At 46.1% G+C, this 14339-nt stretch overlaps 1 long non-coding RNA gene across 1 annotated transcript; it reads right to left on the reverse strand.

Moving 5' to 3' along the window:
* Window positions 1–841: 841 nt before the first annotated feature.
* LOC147995657 (uncharacterized) lies at window positions 842–10798 on the reverse strand. The gene is made up of 3 exons (XR_015683754.1): window positions 10374–10798; window positions 9636–9838; window positions 842–2122 (listed from the first exon to the last, which is right to left on the reverse strand). It is a non-coding gene; the product is annotated as an uncharacterized LOC147995657 (long non-coding RNA).
* Window positions 10799–14339: the final 3541 nt, after the last annotated feature.

Below are 14339 nucleotides of genomic sequence, written 5' to 3' on the forward strand. Positions count from 1 at the left end.
GTGCCAAGTGGCAATCAGCCTAGTGTGTGGCTTGGAAGCCTCTTGGTGAAGGTGACTCAGAGAAACTTTAAGGAGGGGCCAAGAAGGGAGTGTCCCCCCGGAGAGGGCTTCCTGTGCTGCCCAGAGCACCCAGAGCATCCTGTCACTCTCTCTAGTGCCCAGCACTGTTACCCAACTAACCCTATTAACAGGAATTAGGGCAGCAGCAGCAGGGGCCACGGGGGAGTCTCAGCCCTACGACTGCTCAGGTCTGGCTCATTTGTGGTCACAAGAATGTGAAGCCCTGTGGCCGTCTTTCCTGAGTGTTCACAAGGTTAGCTGCCACAGGACAGTTTCGGTTCTTGAAGTTAACTCCCTTATGTCCTAATGCTCCTGGGTTTCTTTCATTTCCAACAAGAAGTGAGTAGGCTCTTTCTGGCTGTGCCCCTGGTAGGGGTGGGTATGCTCCTGGGTGTGCCACTCCTACCCCCACTTATTTCCTGCTTTCCTCTAACGGCTGAAGGTCCAGGGCTGTGGCAGCAGTGGCTTGATGACCCAGGACACTAGCAGTGTCATGGGTCCTGGAAGCCACTGGCCAGGGGCGGCGTCCTTCTTGAAGATATGAAACACAGGCACTGGGGGCAGAAAGCCATGCTCTACAGGTGTTTGCTGATCCCTGCAGAGCATGTACCCTCTGCCTGGGGTGAAATGAGAGAAACCACCATGATGTCTAGAAGGCAGAATAGGAAAGAAATGCTCCAGTTGCCATACATTATTTTACACTGGGTGTAAGTCTCCCTGTGTGAATCCCTCTGCAGGCGTCTGGCATAGACAGAATGGAAAAAAAAAATCACTGGGAAGTGAGAATTCTAAGTATTTCTTTTTAAAAATATGACTGATCTTCATATACACTTTTATAACATATGGTGTAGATCCATAACAGTTTAACAGCTGCCTGGCAACACTGCAAATTAACCATTAGCCTTTGTGAGCTGTGAACACTGCTTTAGCTGGCCACCAGCTCTACCTGGGCTGGGAGAAAAGTAAGAGACTGCAAGCCCCAAACTCTAGAGGGTGCCACCTTCATGACTTTGTCTCCTTTCCTCTTTCGGATGTTGGACAACCTTAGCTGAGATTGCAGGTGACCATCAACAGACCTAAGATTCCTCCTAGCGCCAGACCCAAGGAACAGAGCTTGTCCCTGGTTTCCTGGCACCAGCAGACAAGCAGACATGCCATTTACTGGCTTGTGCCCGTGGGCCCTGGGCCTGCCCTAGCCCAGCCTCTGAATGCCTACCCTGGTAGCCCAGAGCCAGGAAGTCCCCATGATGCAAAACCCTTCCCCCTGGAGGTGTGAAACTCTGAGAGCTAGAATTACCACATTGCTAAGATCTGTGCTTGCTCAATGCTCCCCACAAAGGAAGGAAGGACAGGCAATATTTTATTTGTGTCTCCCCTCTGCATCTGCTTCTCTATGACTGCAAGGGTGCTAGGCTTAGTTTGCATGAGTGTGGCTCTGTCTGGAGTCATTCGAATTGAGGAGGGTGAAAGGCAGAGCAGAAGTTATTCATCAAATTCTACAAGTGCCCACCCCAACAGACAACTGAGGTGGTGACTCACAATGGAGAAAAGACCCAGGCAATGCCTTGAATCTATGGCTGCACATTCCCACGTGTCTACTCATGAAACATCATGTATTCACTTCCAAAGGTGTGGGTCCTGTCCAGGGCTTGGAGAAAGGGTCACATTCAGGTGCCACACATTCTCCAGGCCCACAACTGCTGATGGCTTTCTTCCTTCTTAAGCACAGTTCTCTCCATGTTCCTTTTTAGAAGTGCCTTCTAGCCCGGCAAAAGCTCTCTCTGGGTCCCATGCTTAAGAAGATGAGGACATTGTCATTTGGTCATTCGACCCAGGTAGCTTGTGGCAGTGCTGGAGAGGAAAGGATGAAGGACTTGTCCAAGCCTGCGTGTGGGCAGCTGAAGCCAGGAGAGCCTCCGAGCTGAGTGCTGGGCAGAGAGAGTCAGTGCACTACAGGAAGCAAACTCTCTACAACACCCTTACCCAGCAAGCAGTCTTCTTTTCACTAGGTTTCTAAGGCCCACCAAGTTGGTTCTCAGCAATAAAACAGAGCATCTGAAAACTGAAAAGAGAAATAATGGACAGGACAGAGGGAGAAAAAGGTGCATAGCCTCCCAAGAAAGTCCCCGCACCACTCTCTCCACAGATTGAGTGCCTTTTGTAAACAATGAAACAGGCTCCCTAGGTGACACCTCAGAGGCTATTTCTATGGATGCCTCCTTAGGACACCCTCATCTGAGGTCCTGCCTTTTGGTGAAGACTTCTCTGTTCCTGTATTGAAGGGGTTATTTTCCTCCCAAAGAGGGGTATATTCCTCTCATCTGAAGATTTAGTTCTAGCCATTTACACTCTATTTATCAGGGTTGAATTTTTTTGAGATTTAACATGTAATATAGCCTATAAACATAACACCATCACTATTGGGTCAATAGTATTGGGCTGTCCTTGTCTCCCCAAAGGTCTCAGCTCGATAAATTAAAAGGCTTGATACCTCCCCACGTCATCAGCTTGTTCAATCCTCCTGGTTGAAAATATAATCTCTTTTGCTCTGCTTTCTGGAAAAAGATTTTGGAAGACCAGTGGGAAAGGATTTGGGTAAGACGCAGATGCAATCCCAGAGCGCCATCTACTGGTTGACTGTGAGTATGATCACGCTGAACTTGAATGGAGCTCTCTGTTCATACGGGTGATTTAAGCCATCAATTTAAAAGTTAAATCGGCCAGTGAGATGCTCAACAGATGAAATCATTGCAACCCAAGCCTGGCACCCACCAACTCCACAAAGTTGTCTTCTGACCCTCGCACCATGGACAAGTCCCACCCCATCCCATGTTAAAGAGGAAAGGTCTGTTGTATCACCAAACACCACAAGGGTTTGTGCCTGAATCTCGCCAGGCCATATAAAAACGCAACAGAAACATGGAGATTTAAGAGGAAAACATAAAAATGACCTCCAGATGAGAACGAGTCTGAGAGAAGTCAACCTGGAGGGGAAGAGATGGAGGAAGTCCAAGAAACCTACAAGCCCTAAGACTGCACGCTGTGGAGAAAAATCCTAGGCTGGGCATGGTGACCCACACCTTTTATCCTGACACATGGGAAGCAGAGGCAGGACAGGAGGATCTCACTGAGTTCAAGGCCAATCTGGTCTACACAGTAAATTCCAGGACAGCCAGGGCTACACAGAGAGATCTCACCTCAAACCCATACCCTAATCCATAACCACCTCCAAAAGAAAAAACAAACATACAAACAAAACCATCCAAAACAAAAGAAAAATCTATCAGATAAGATTTCATATGCTAGAGGACTGACTTTTACTATATATATATTTTTAAATCTGCCCCAGGAAAATGTAAAGTGAGATGCCACCATTGCACACCCAGAATGGGTTAGATTAAGAGCAATTATGACAAGTCGGACAAAATAGGGCTGCAGGGTGCTTACATCCACTGGTGAGCAGAGCACGCCACTTTGGATGATTGTCCCGCACAATCTCCTCCACGGGAGAGGTGTGACTTGGAATCCAGTGCCTCATACTTGGAAGGCAGGGGTTTGAACACTGAGCTCCAACAAGTTCCTGTTCCACAAAATACGGAGTGTGTGGTGTGAGGAAGCCCGTGCCTCATGCCTTCAAGGCAGGGGCCCCGGCCCCACCCCTTGCCCACCTCTTATTCTCTTATTTTAAAAGTTATCTGTAGACATGCCCTGCAGCAGAGCAACTGGATTCCTCGGTGTATATTCAACAAAAATGTCCACACCTGTAAACCAAGAGCCATAGATTAATTGTAGTACTAGTGGCACTGGCCAATAACGGAGACTCCTGACATGACCGGGATGAGTAGGTGTGACAGACAGATTACACTGTTGGTAAAACAAAGTAGCTAACAACGGGACGACCGAACCAAAAAGACACCTATATGCAGCGAAAATATGAGTAGAATCTCCAAGCTTAAGCTGATCAAAACCAGTCAAATGTAAAACAATGCAGACTGTATCAACCTAGAAAGGTCAGAACTGGGTCAAACATCTTGCAGTACTGGATGTCGGGATAATATTGATCTTAGATGCAGGGGAAGGTTCATACTCTCCCGACGGTTTTGGGGCCACGCCTGAGCAGGTTAGCATATGCTTCTCTAACCATTAGAGAGACTTGAATGCTTTCCTCTGAAATGCTTGACTTCCCTTCACGCATACTGTCTGCTCAATGGGTAGCCCTTGCTTATTTACTAGTAGAAGACTATTTTCGTTATGGATCTGCATTCATATGGAAATCAGCCTTATATTAGTATCTAGTGTATTTCCAGAGGAGTGACATGATATAGAGGTTTTCTTCAGTGTGTCTCAGCAAAAGTTTTTATGCATGATCTAGCTAATCTTGTTTGTTTGGTTGGTTGGTTTTTCGAGACAGGGTATGTCTGAGTGTCCCTGGCTGTTCTGGAACTCACTCTGTAGACCAGGCTGACCTCAAACTCAGGGATCCGCCTACCTCTGCCTCCTGAGTGCTGAGTTTAAAGGCATGCACTACCAACACCTATTTGGTTTTGTTTGTTTGTTTGTTTGTTTGAGATAGATTATATAATCCTGGGTGGCCTGGGACTTGCTCTGTAGATCAGGCTGATCTCAAACTCACAGCCATCAGCCTGTCTCTGAACAGCTCCTGACTCCAGCGCTGGGATGAAAGGTAAGTGCTACTATACCCAGCTTCTTAATCTCCCACTTTGCCAAAAAATGTCCCACTGCAGAATCCGCTATAAATCTGTGTTTCTCATATATCAGGAACTCATTGACATTCCTTAGCAGAATTCATTAAGCAAGACATCTTGGTGTTGTTTCACTGTTTCCCATTTATTGAACAGAATTTTCTCCATGGGGACTTCCGATGTAGTCATTTTGTTTTACTGGCTTATGTCATGTACTATGTCTCTAGAAGAAAGACTCTTTACTCTGTTCTGCTCAAAGCATTAAGAACCTCTTGCTTTCCCTAGCATTGGTTGATGCCAAGATGGATTGGTAGCCCGGGGCCTGTTTCCCGGTACACAGTTGTGAGAGTAGATGGTGCCAGGGAAACACAGAACCTCCACAGACCCCTGGCACTGCATGGCTAATGGAGCAGGAGAAGGGGTCCTGGGGGACAGGAGTGTGAGTGGTAGAAGGGATGGGTACTAGTGGTTATTAAGTACATGGTTGGTGCCAGACACACTCCATATTCCCCCGAGTACTGTTCAGCAGCTTATGTGCAAGCGCTGGAAACTGAGGTAGCCCAAGTTACCACAGAGCCTTATCCAGGTCTAGCCAGCCATAGCTGCTGTGCTTGTTCTACCTTTTTTTTTTAAATTTATGTATTTATTTCTGGGTCAGGGGCATGCATGCACAAGCTGCAGTGTATTTGTGGAGTATGGAGGACATCAGAGAACATCTTGAGAAAGAGTCTGTTGTCTCCCTCCACCATGTAGGGTCTGAGGATTGAACTGAGGTCCTCAGGTTTGGTGGCAAATGACTTTATCTGCTAAGCTACTTCACCAGGTTCCTTCCCTCTCACGGTCATGGATTGTGTCTCTTTTCTTTCTGGCTATGGCTTTTTCATTATTATTAAGTGCTTTCACTTAGTAATATTTAGGCTAGCTGAAACACAAGGGCCTTGTTTTCCCCGAAGATGGGATATATGAGTGCCTGAGGATGCCCATAAAGAGCAGAAGGTGATCTAGGAGCTGCAGGTCTCCCTTCTCGTTTTGTTTTTTTTGGTGGCTATGAGCGCGGGCGGCGCAACCGTGGATGCGGATGGCTCCACACTCGCTCGCAGCTGTAAAGTCTCAGCCATCTGCTTCTGCTTCCTAGGAAATCTCCCCAGGAAGAACTGAGCTTCCAGGCTGCGCTAGTCCTTTCCCATTGCTGTGATAAAACACCAGTGAACACTGCAACTGAAAGAAGGAGGGTGGGGCTTATCTGGGGCTTAGCTTTTTTGCTGGAGTCCAAGATGGCAGGGTAAAAGCAGCAGGCAGCAGGAGCTGGAAGCTGAGAGCTGGGGACCCACATCTTGCACCACAAACAGGAAACACGGGGAACAAACTTAGAAACCTTAAAGCCCAACCCCAGTGAGGTATTTCTTCCAGAAAGGCCACACCTCCTAAGTCTTCCCAAACAGCACAACCAGCTGAGAACCAAGTATTCAAACACCACACAGGCTGAGCATGAAGGACAAGGCTTTGGAGGACCCCGACTTGAAGGAACAGGGCGAGGCAAGGGCTCCAGAGAAGTGAGGTGAGAGGTGAAGTAGGAGAGGGTATAGGTGCAGACCCAGTGTGGTGTCAGGAGCCAGGTCACCAGAGTGGGCAGATCGATCCTATCAGGACTTGGGAAGCAAGCTTGAGAAGGCTCTGGGGGCGCTGATATGGACGGCCACAGAGACCGAAGCAGCTGAGCATCGGTGTGTGTTTGTGCCTGCTTTCCTGTGTGGTAGGGAGAGAATGGGGCAGGTACACTTTGGGAGAAGTGACTCAAGAGGTTAGCACAAGTATCTACTTCTGGAAGAGACAGTAGGGATTCTCTCTCTCTCTCTCTCTCTCTCTCTCTCTCTCTCTCTCTCTCTCTGTATGACTGTTTCTCTGTGTGTGTCTCTGTGTGTTTCCTATTGTCTTCATGTTTGAACCATAGGAGGCTTCAATAAAGAAAACTAAAATCTACTCAAAGAACTCTCAGGGCTCTGTCAGTTGGAAGGGTATTGGTGACCTCATGGGGATATTTTGAGCAAACTGAGGCAGATAAATTAGGATTAAAAGGGAGTACAGGGGAAGAAAGGTGGCATCTAGAAGTGAACTCAGGGCACATGGTTTGCTTTGTTCCTCTTTGAGCTTACACATGGGAGGGAAGAGGTAGCTAAATCCTATGGTAAAATTTAATTTTAATTAAGTTTAGTTTAACAGCAAAAGTAGCCATCACACCAGGCCACAGAGCCCGGAGCCTGCTCGTTACTGCAGTGAGTCATGTCAGGGAGACTCCCATGTTTGTTTAAGATCTGCATTCATTGACTTAGCACTTGTTGAGCAAAGATCAAGTCACAGGCTGGACTGTTGATCTTATTCTTAAGGTGCTTGTAGCCAAATGGACTCCAATGTGTCAATTCATAGACTATGGATATATTTGTTGCTGAAGTCTGCCAAAAAATAGGAGGACGGACCCAGTGTGACTGTGACATGGAGCTGTTTAAGTAGATAAGTGGGTTTGGGTCTGTGTTTAAGTCAGCATTTCTTTTCCTGCCCAAACATCAAAGCAAGTTGGGGAGGAAAGGGTTTATTCAGCTTACATTTCCATGGTGATGTTCATCACCAAAGGAAGTCAGGACTGAAACTCAAGCAGGTCAGGAAGCAGGAGCTGATGCAGAGGCCATGGAGGGATGTTACTTACTGGTTTGCTTCCCCTGGCTTGCTCAGCTTGCTTTCAGGACCACCAGCTCAGGGATGACACCACCACTGCCCCCTTGATCACTAATTGAGAAAATGCCTTACAGCTGGGTCTCATGGAGGCATTTCCTCAAGGGAGGCTCCTTTCTCTGCGGTAACTCCAGCTCGTGTCAAATTGACACCCAAAAACAGCCAGTATAGTCAGGGACTGAGGTAACCTTGCAAACATGAGGTAGATAGATGGGGGGGGGGAGGTTAGGGAATAAGGTGCAGTTGTTGGTGAAAGGAGAAAGAGGACACAACTGTGTCAGTATGGGTCATTCTGGATGGGGCATGGCAACCACTCAGTGCAGGAGACTAGATTAACAGAGCTCCCGGAACTCACATTCTGCCACACATGATGTGACAGAGACATTTCTAGCCAGTGCTCTCCCTAGAGAGCAGCTATTTTCAGGCTATGACTATGGGTGTGGGTGTATTGAACTGAGAGACTGCTTAAGAATTTTAGGTCCTTGTACCTATGACTGATTAGATCTTGCCCCAAGACATGTCCCTTAATCACAGGCTTTTGATGGGAGAGCAAGTGGAGGGGAGGGGGGGGTCTGCTATAGGGTATAATTTCTGAGCTGATGGAATGTTCTGGGGTAGGACAATTATGAGTGACTCATTTGTGAAACCCACCCTGCATCCTACAGGTATGTTTAAGTTAGAGTTCAAGTTTGTTTGTAGGGAATCTGTAAAGATAGGGAAGCCAGGAATCCTAGGAAACCAAACTGGAGGGACAGCCATGGAATATTCAGCTTATGCCAGAGGCCAGGAATGCATTACTTCAGTTCTTAGGAGAGTCCTACAAGTTGGGCAACAATTCCTGCTTCACCTGTGAAAGCACAGGTGCAGACCACACCCACTGAGCAGGCTTCAAACTCTGGGTTAGTTCTTCCCTGCCCAGAAGGTGATATGGTTGAAAGAAACTGATGCAAACTACTGTCCTGGCTCTTTCTACGCCAGTGTGACACAGGCTAGAGTCATCTGAGAGAAGGGAACCTCAACTGAGAAAATGCCTCCACAAGATCAGGTTAATTTTCTTAATTAGGGATTGACGTGGGAGGGCCCAGCCCATTGTGGGCAGTGCTGCTTCTAGCCTGGTGGTCCTGGGTTCTTCAAGAAAGCAGGCTGAGGAAGCTGTGATGAACAAGCCCCAAGCATCATTCTTCCAAGGCCTCTGCATAAGATCCTGGCTCCGGGCTGTTACATAGTTTGAGTTTCTGCCTGGGCTGCCCTCAGTGGATTGTGACCTGGACTTGTAGCCAAATAAACCCTTTCCTTCCCAAATCACTTCCAGTCATGATGTTTCATCACAGTAATAGAAGCCTTAACTGACACCTATACACTAAAAGTTTCCTTCCTTAGATTAATCACTGAGGAGAGAATCTCCTTGGAATAAACCGATTACCTGTAGTATATGGCTATGCCCATTTTCAGTTTTACAGGATAAGATCGAACTTAGTGTGGAGCCTTAGAGATGATCACACAAAGTAGTTAGTATCAAATGTCCTATATCAAATCGGTATAGGAAAATTACCTATGCCAATTTGCCTGTATGAAACAAGCAGGCTGGAATTTGAACCCACTATAGGCTGGTCCAAACCCACTTCACTAGGCTGTCTCCCGAGTATCTCACCGATAGTGCTTGAGAAAAGAATATCTCCTTCAGGGGCTTTTATTTACACACACACACACACACACACACACACACACACACACACACACACACAGAAAGAGAGAGAGAGAGAGAGAGAGAGGAGAGAGAGAGAGAGAGAGAGAGAGAGAGAGAGAGGAAGGAAGGAAGGAAGGAAGGAAGGAAGGAAGGAAGGAAGGAAGGAACCAGATAGCCTAGCAGTTCTACGTTCAGTCAGGCAACTATTGATAAAGCAAGCCTGATCCTGCTGTGCATCTCCACCGTCTCATCTGCCCCCTCCCACACAGCTGCCCAAGCAGGCAGGTTTTAGTTTTGCCTGGGGCAGCCCCCTGGTACACCAGTGATCTTGAGAGCAGGAGTTGAGACTGCACTAGATCAGCGATAAGGTCAGTCCCAGCTTTAATCTGGTTATAAAGGCTGAGGATGTGGATGCTGGAGTCAGACTGTCTGGAATGGAATCTCAGCGTTGCACTTACCGGCTATCCTGAGTGGTTTATGCAACCTTTCCCTGTCTCAGTTGCTTCAAGTGTACGACTGCGGAGATAATCGTCAGGACTTTGGGTAGAATTCCATTGTTAATATCAATATCCCCAAAGCATTTAGGAGCACTTCCAACCATACACAGTGCTACATGTTTACATTTTACTGTATTTCTAAACAGCCAGGCCAGACTGAGGTCCTGCAAAGAAAGAGTGACATTTTCAGTGAGATACGCCTACCAAAGCTGGGACTAAGCTGAGTTCTTCATCCCATAAATCTACCGAGCTCAAATATACACAGCTAATATTGTAACACTGAGGATAGAGATTAATGAGTTTTAAGACACCTTCCAAGGTTTTCACTTCCAGTTTCTTTCAGCCTGTGTCTTATTTAGTGATTCTGTTTCTACTTCACATTTTGACTTCATTATTTCATCTGGTTGTGTTTTCAAGGTCTTCATTAAGGCATTTATTCATATCTTTACATCCCTTGTTTATTTTTTCAATACAGGGTTTCTCTGTGTAGCCCTGGCTGTCCTGGAACTCACTCTGTAGACTGGGCTGGTCTCAGACTCAGGGACCTGCCCCTTTGTATCTCCCCTGTGCTGGGATTAAAGGCATGAGCCACCATACTTGGCTAAGGCCCTTAAACATTCAGAATTACTATTTTGAAGTCCTTGTCTTGTGCTTAAACTAAATCAATTTTCTCAGGGTTGATTGCAATCGGATTACTACCTTCTGGAGGAGGCATGGTGTCTTGGCTCTTCATGCTTGTGTTTCTGCACTGGGATCTAGGCATCTGGAATTATGGTATTTGAGGTGTTTTGTGTAGATATCTGGTCTTGTTTTTGTCAGGTGGGTGCTTTTGCACTCTGGATCCTAGGCCAGTGTGGTGGCTGTGTGGTCCGTGGTGGAGAGGGCTTTTGTGGCTTGGCAGATGACTGACACAAGGAATGAAAACAGGTTAGTAGCTTAGAGAGGCATCGGAAGCAAACTAGGGGTCTGGGGTCTTCACTAAGAGTCAGAATCCCCAGAGAGAGGGGATAGGATGGGAGAGGGGGCTTCCACAGGCTGGCTGCTACAGGGCTAAGAGTAATTCAGGAGAGCCTGGAATTGAGCACAGGAATGACAGTAAAAATCTCTTACCTGCATTCCAGCCCCATGTGGCTACTGGGGGTCGTTGGTAGAAAATGTTTCTGTGGACCAGCAGCTGATACAAAGGAGTAGATATAGACTAAAAGGAAGGCTGAGACAGTGGTGGGAAACAGCTGGGGGAACCCTTGGGTCTGCACCAGGAGGTGGGCAGGAAGAAAGCCTCCTGCAGGCAGCTGCAGGAGCGCCTTGTAGGAAAAGTGTTACCCCCGTTTTACGGATGAAGAAACAGGAGCATGGAGAAGTCAGGGATTTTGCTCAAGTCTCAGTGCTGAGGAGAGAGTCAAGATGGAGCCCAGCCAGATTGTCACTGTGATGAGATTGTTAAGGGTGAGATTGTCACTGTGCGAACTCCCAGCAAAAATATGGGTGTGGTTTGGGACAACCTTGTAACTAACTCTACTACCGGCTAATTCAGTCACCAACGGAGAGGAAATCAACTCTAACTTTGAGTTCTGACCCTCTGCGTAGTCTGTGACTCTGTGGAGATGCATGCCCTTGTTTCCAGCAGGCTCCAGCTCCACGCTGCTTTTCTGAGCAGTTTCATGAACATCCCATCTTGGTGATGGTCCAATTGTACATCCAGTCCCTTCTGTTCAGTGTAGCCTTCTCTTAGGATGTGGGCTACTGCTATGATCACTGAGTGGCACAGAAGGTTCACTGTAATATGCAATTATTCCCTCCTATCAAAGACAGGACCAAGAAAGAATACAATACCACAGTGACAAAGCAGAGGTTGGTTAGAGAACAAAGGTCAGGAGAAGCCTTGGAGTCATGGTTTTGAGGACCAAAGAGAGGAAGGCATAGGGGCAGGAACACAGTGGGGCCTTTATTTGATACCAATCTGGTGCTCCCCCTCTCCCAAGGACTTAACACAGCAAACTTTTGGCTATAACAGCAGCAGCTAGCAAACATGAATCCAGTTTTGGCAAGTGCTACTGAACTATCGTTTTTCATTACTTTCATACATTACCTAAAACTTGGTCACGATTTTGACCTACATCAGTCAACACCAGATCCCTTCTGAGTTACATCTTACCAGTTACAACTGTTTGCTGTGTATGATCTAGGGCTGCTTTACAACTCTACCCATAGGAGCTTAGGGATGTCACCTAACCCCTTTTACTGAGCAATATTAATTCACAGGAGCATCCTGGGAGGACAACTGAGAGAGATTAAGGCACAGAGCACAGCATTACAAATGCATAAAGATGAACAAATGCAAGCAATGATTTATCTCCCTGACTAGCCCACACTGGCTGTGGTTTGGCATAACTGACAGGTAAAAGCAGGATGGTGGTGGTGGAGAAGACATGGCAGAGGGTTGGTCAGCTAAGTGGTGACCGTATCAGGATTTTGCATCTTTACCAAGAGAATGGACGGTATCCTGTGAGCCAGGTTCTAAAGCCATTTTCTATCTGTAGGGGTGAGGGTATGGTTCAAGATGTCCCCAAATATAACAGCATTTTCCTGTTTAACAGCCAAGAACACTTCTGTGTCCCGTTTCACGCCATGTTCAGTGGTAACAAGGTGGTCTTTAAGGGTCATTTTTAGTTAGAGGATCTTGAGATGTGAGGCTTTTGTGAATAGTTCCCAGATACTGATTGAATGACCTTTTGATCTCAACCTTAGTTCCAGTATCATGGTGTCTTAGAGATGAGAAGTAATTCTAGAGCCAAATATTCATCCATGGCCACTACACTGAACAACATACTACTTTGTGTTGGGTTTTCAAAGTGTCTCAGTCTTCCCTAAACACATGCACACAAAGAGGGGAAGAGAGACTGGAGTGGACTTGTGTTCCGACAATACTGAGATACAAGCTAGCTATAGCTGACTAAGAGCCTGAAGGAACACGGATTTGCTAACGACAGAGAGGGGAGTGGGCGGCCAGAAAATACATTTTCTCTTCCCCAGGTCTTTTTCATGCCCCAAATGATGTCATAGTTACTATCACTGCTTGAAGGCAAACATCCCTGCAATTCTTTACGTTAACAGGTTTCCTCTGGGTGGGAAATAGTGGCAGGTGGTAGGAAAGGGTGGGGGTCCCCGAAGGAGCCTGAGGGGCAAGGCAGTTTTTCTTTAAGGTTAGGCTTACTCTCGTGAGGCTTTTGGCATTTTTCTATTTTAAAAAGAAACATACTCTCTTACCAAGAAACAGCTCAATATATTTTGGGGAAAAACCAACCCACATAACATTTTTATCTTTTTCATTTCTTGTGGTGCTGAGGAAGGTAGGCAAGTATTTTGCCACTTTCCCAGCATGCACTTTTTCAGTATTGTCAGTGGTTTGTTAAAATGAAAAATTACAAAACCCAAATCAACCCCGCACAAACCAATGTGCAGGAACTGGCATGTAAACCATAGACCAAAGGAATCTGGAAATGAAAGCAGAACAAACACTTGAAAACCATGTCTGCCAAGACAGGAGACATGGAGCTATTTGGTTACCCTGAAGTATCATCTTGGCGTCTATTGGGCAAGACCCATGGACCAAGCTTTGCTGTTTGTAATTTTCTATAAAAATCATATGAAGTCTGTTAAACCAGGATGCCGCTCAAAAGACCGAATCTTTTGTAGATGGCTAAATCTCGTGATCTTAAACTCAAAATATGTGGATTATAGCCACAAGATTGTAGACTTCCCACTACTCATAGTCTTGTTACAGTCTACTTAGTGTCCAAGTGAGAATTTAGATGTGTAATCTTTTGGTTGGAAGTATGCTACCACAGCTGTGGTAAGCATGTGCTGTGCAGACAGCTCTATGGAATACTGTAGATGGTAAGATGGGAAATCTTGCTACTTGCATATTTCTCCTCCAGCCCCAAAAGAGAATAAAGAAAAAAGCCAAGGAAAGAAGTGGTGGTGAGAGATGCCTAAGTTTCCCCAGGTACATCAACTTCCAAGTGGGTCTCTTGCATCCACACATGCTGTTTCAGCCTTTCCAAGGTTTAACCATCTACACCAGGACAGGGCAAACTTTTCCTACAAAGTTCCCACAGTAAAAGCTTAGTATCTGTCACAGCTACTCAATTCTGCCACTGCAGCATGAGAGCAGCCACAGCTACCATATCTGGATGAGCAAACATTTTCCCAGGGACATGATGGCCATCGGAACTTAGAGCTCACATAATCTTCACGTCATGAAATACTGCACTGATTAAAGACATTTAGAGATGCAAAATCCAATTTTACATTACAAGTGATTGACACCAAGAGAGAAAGTTTCTTTCAATATTAAATCCTACCTAGGAGATTTTTAAAAAGGGATTCTTTTTTTAAGATTTATTTATTATATATGAGTGCACTCTGTAGCTGTTTTTCAGACACACCAGAAGAGGGCATCAGATCTTACTACAGATGGTTGTGAGCCACCATGTGGTTGTTGAGATTTGAACTCAGGACCTATGGAAGAGCAGTCAGTGCTCTTAACCACTGAGCTATCCAGACCAAAGGCTTATTTCTTAAACACTTAGAAGGGCACTGAAGTTTTAGATCAGTATGTTTTAAGGCCTTCTACCATTAACTAATCAATGAAAATAGAAAAAA

Source organism: Rattus norvegicus, chromosome 3 (genome assembly GCF_021556685.1).
Source record: "Rattus norvegicus strain SHRSP/BbbUtx chromosome 3, alternate assembly SHRSP_T2T, whole genome shotgun sequence".
Classification (NCBI taxonomy): Eukaryota; Metazoa; Chordata; class Mammalia; order Rodentia; family Muridae; genus Rattus; species Rattus norvegicus.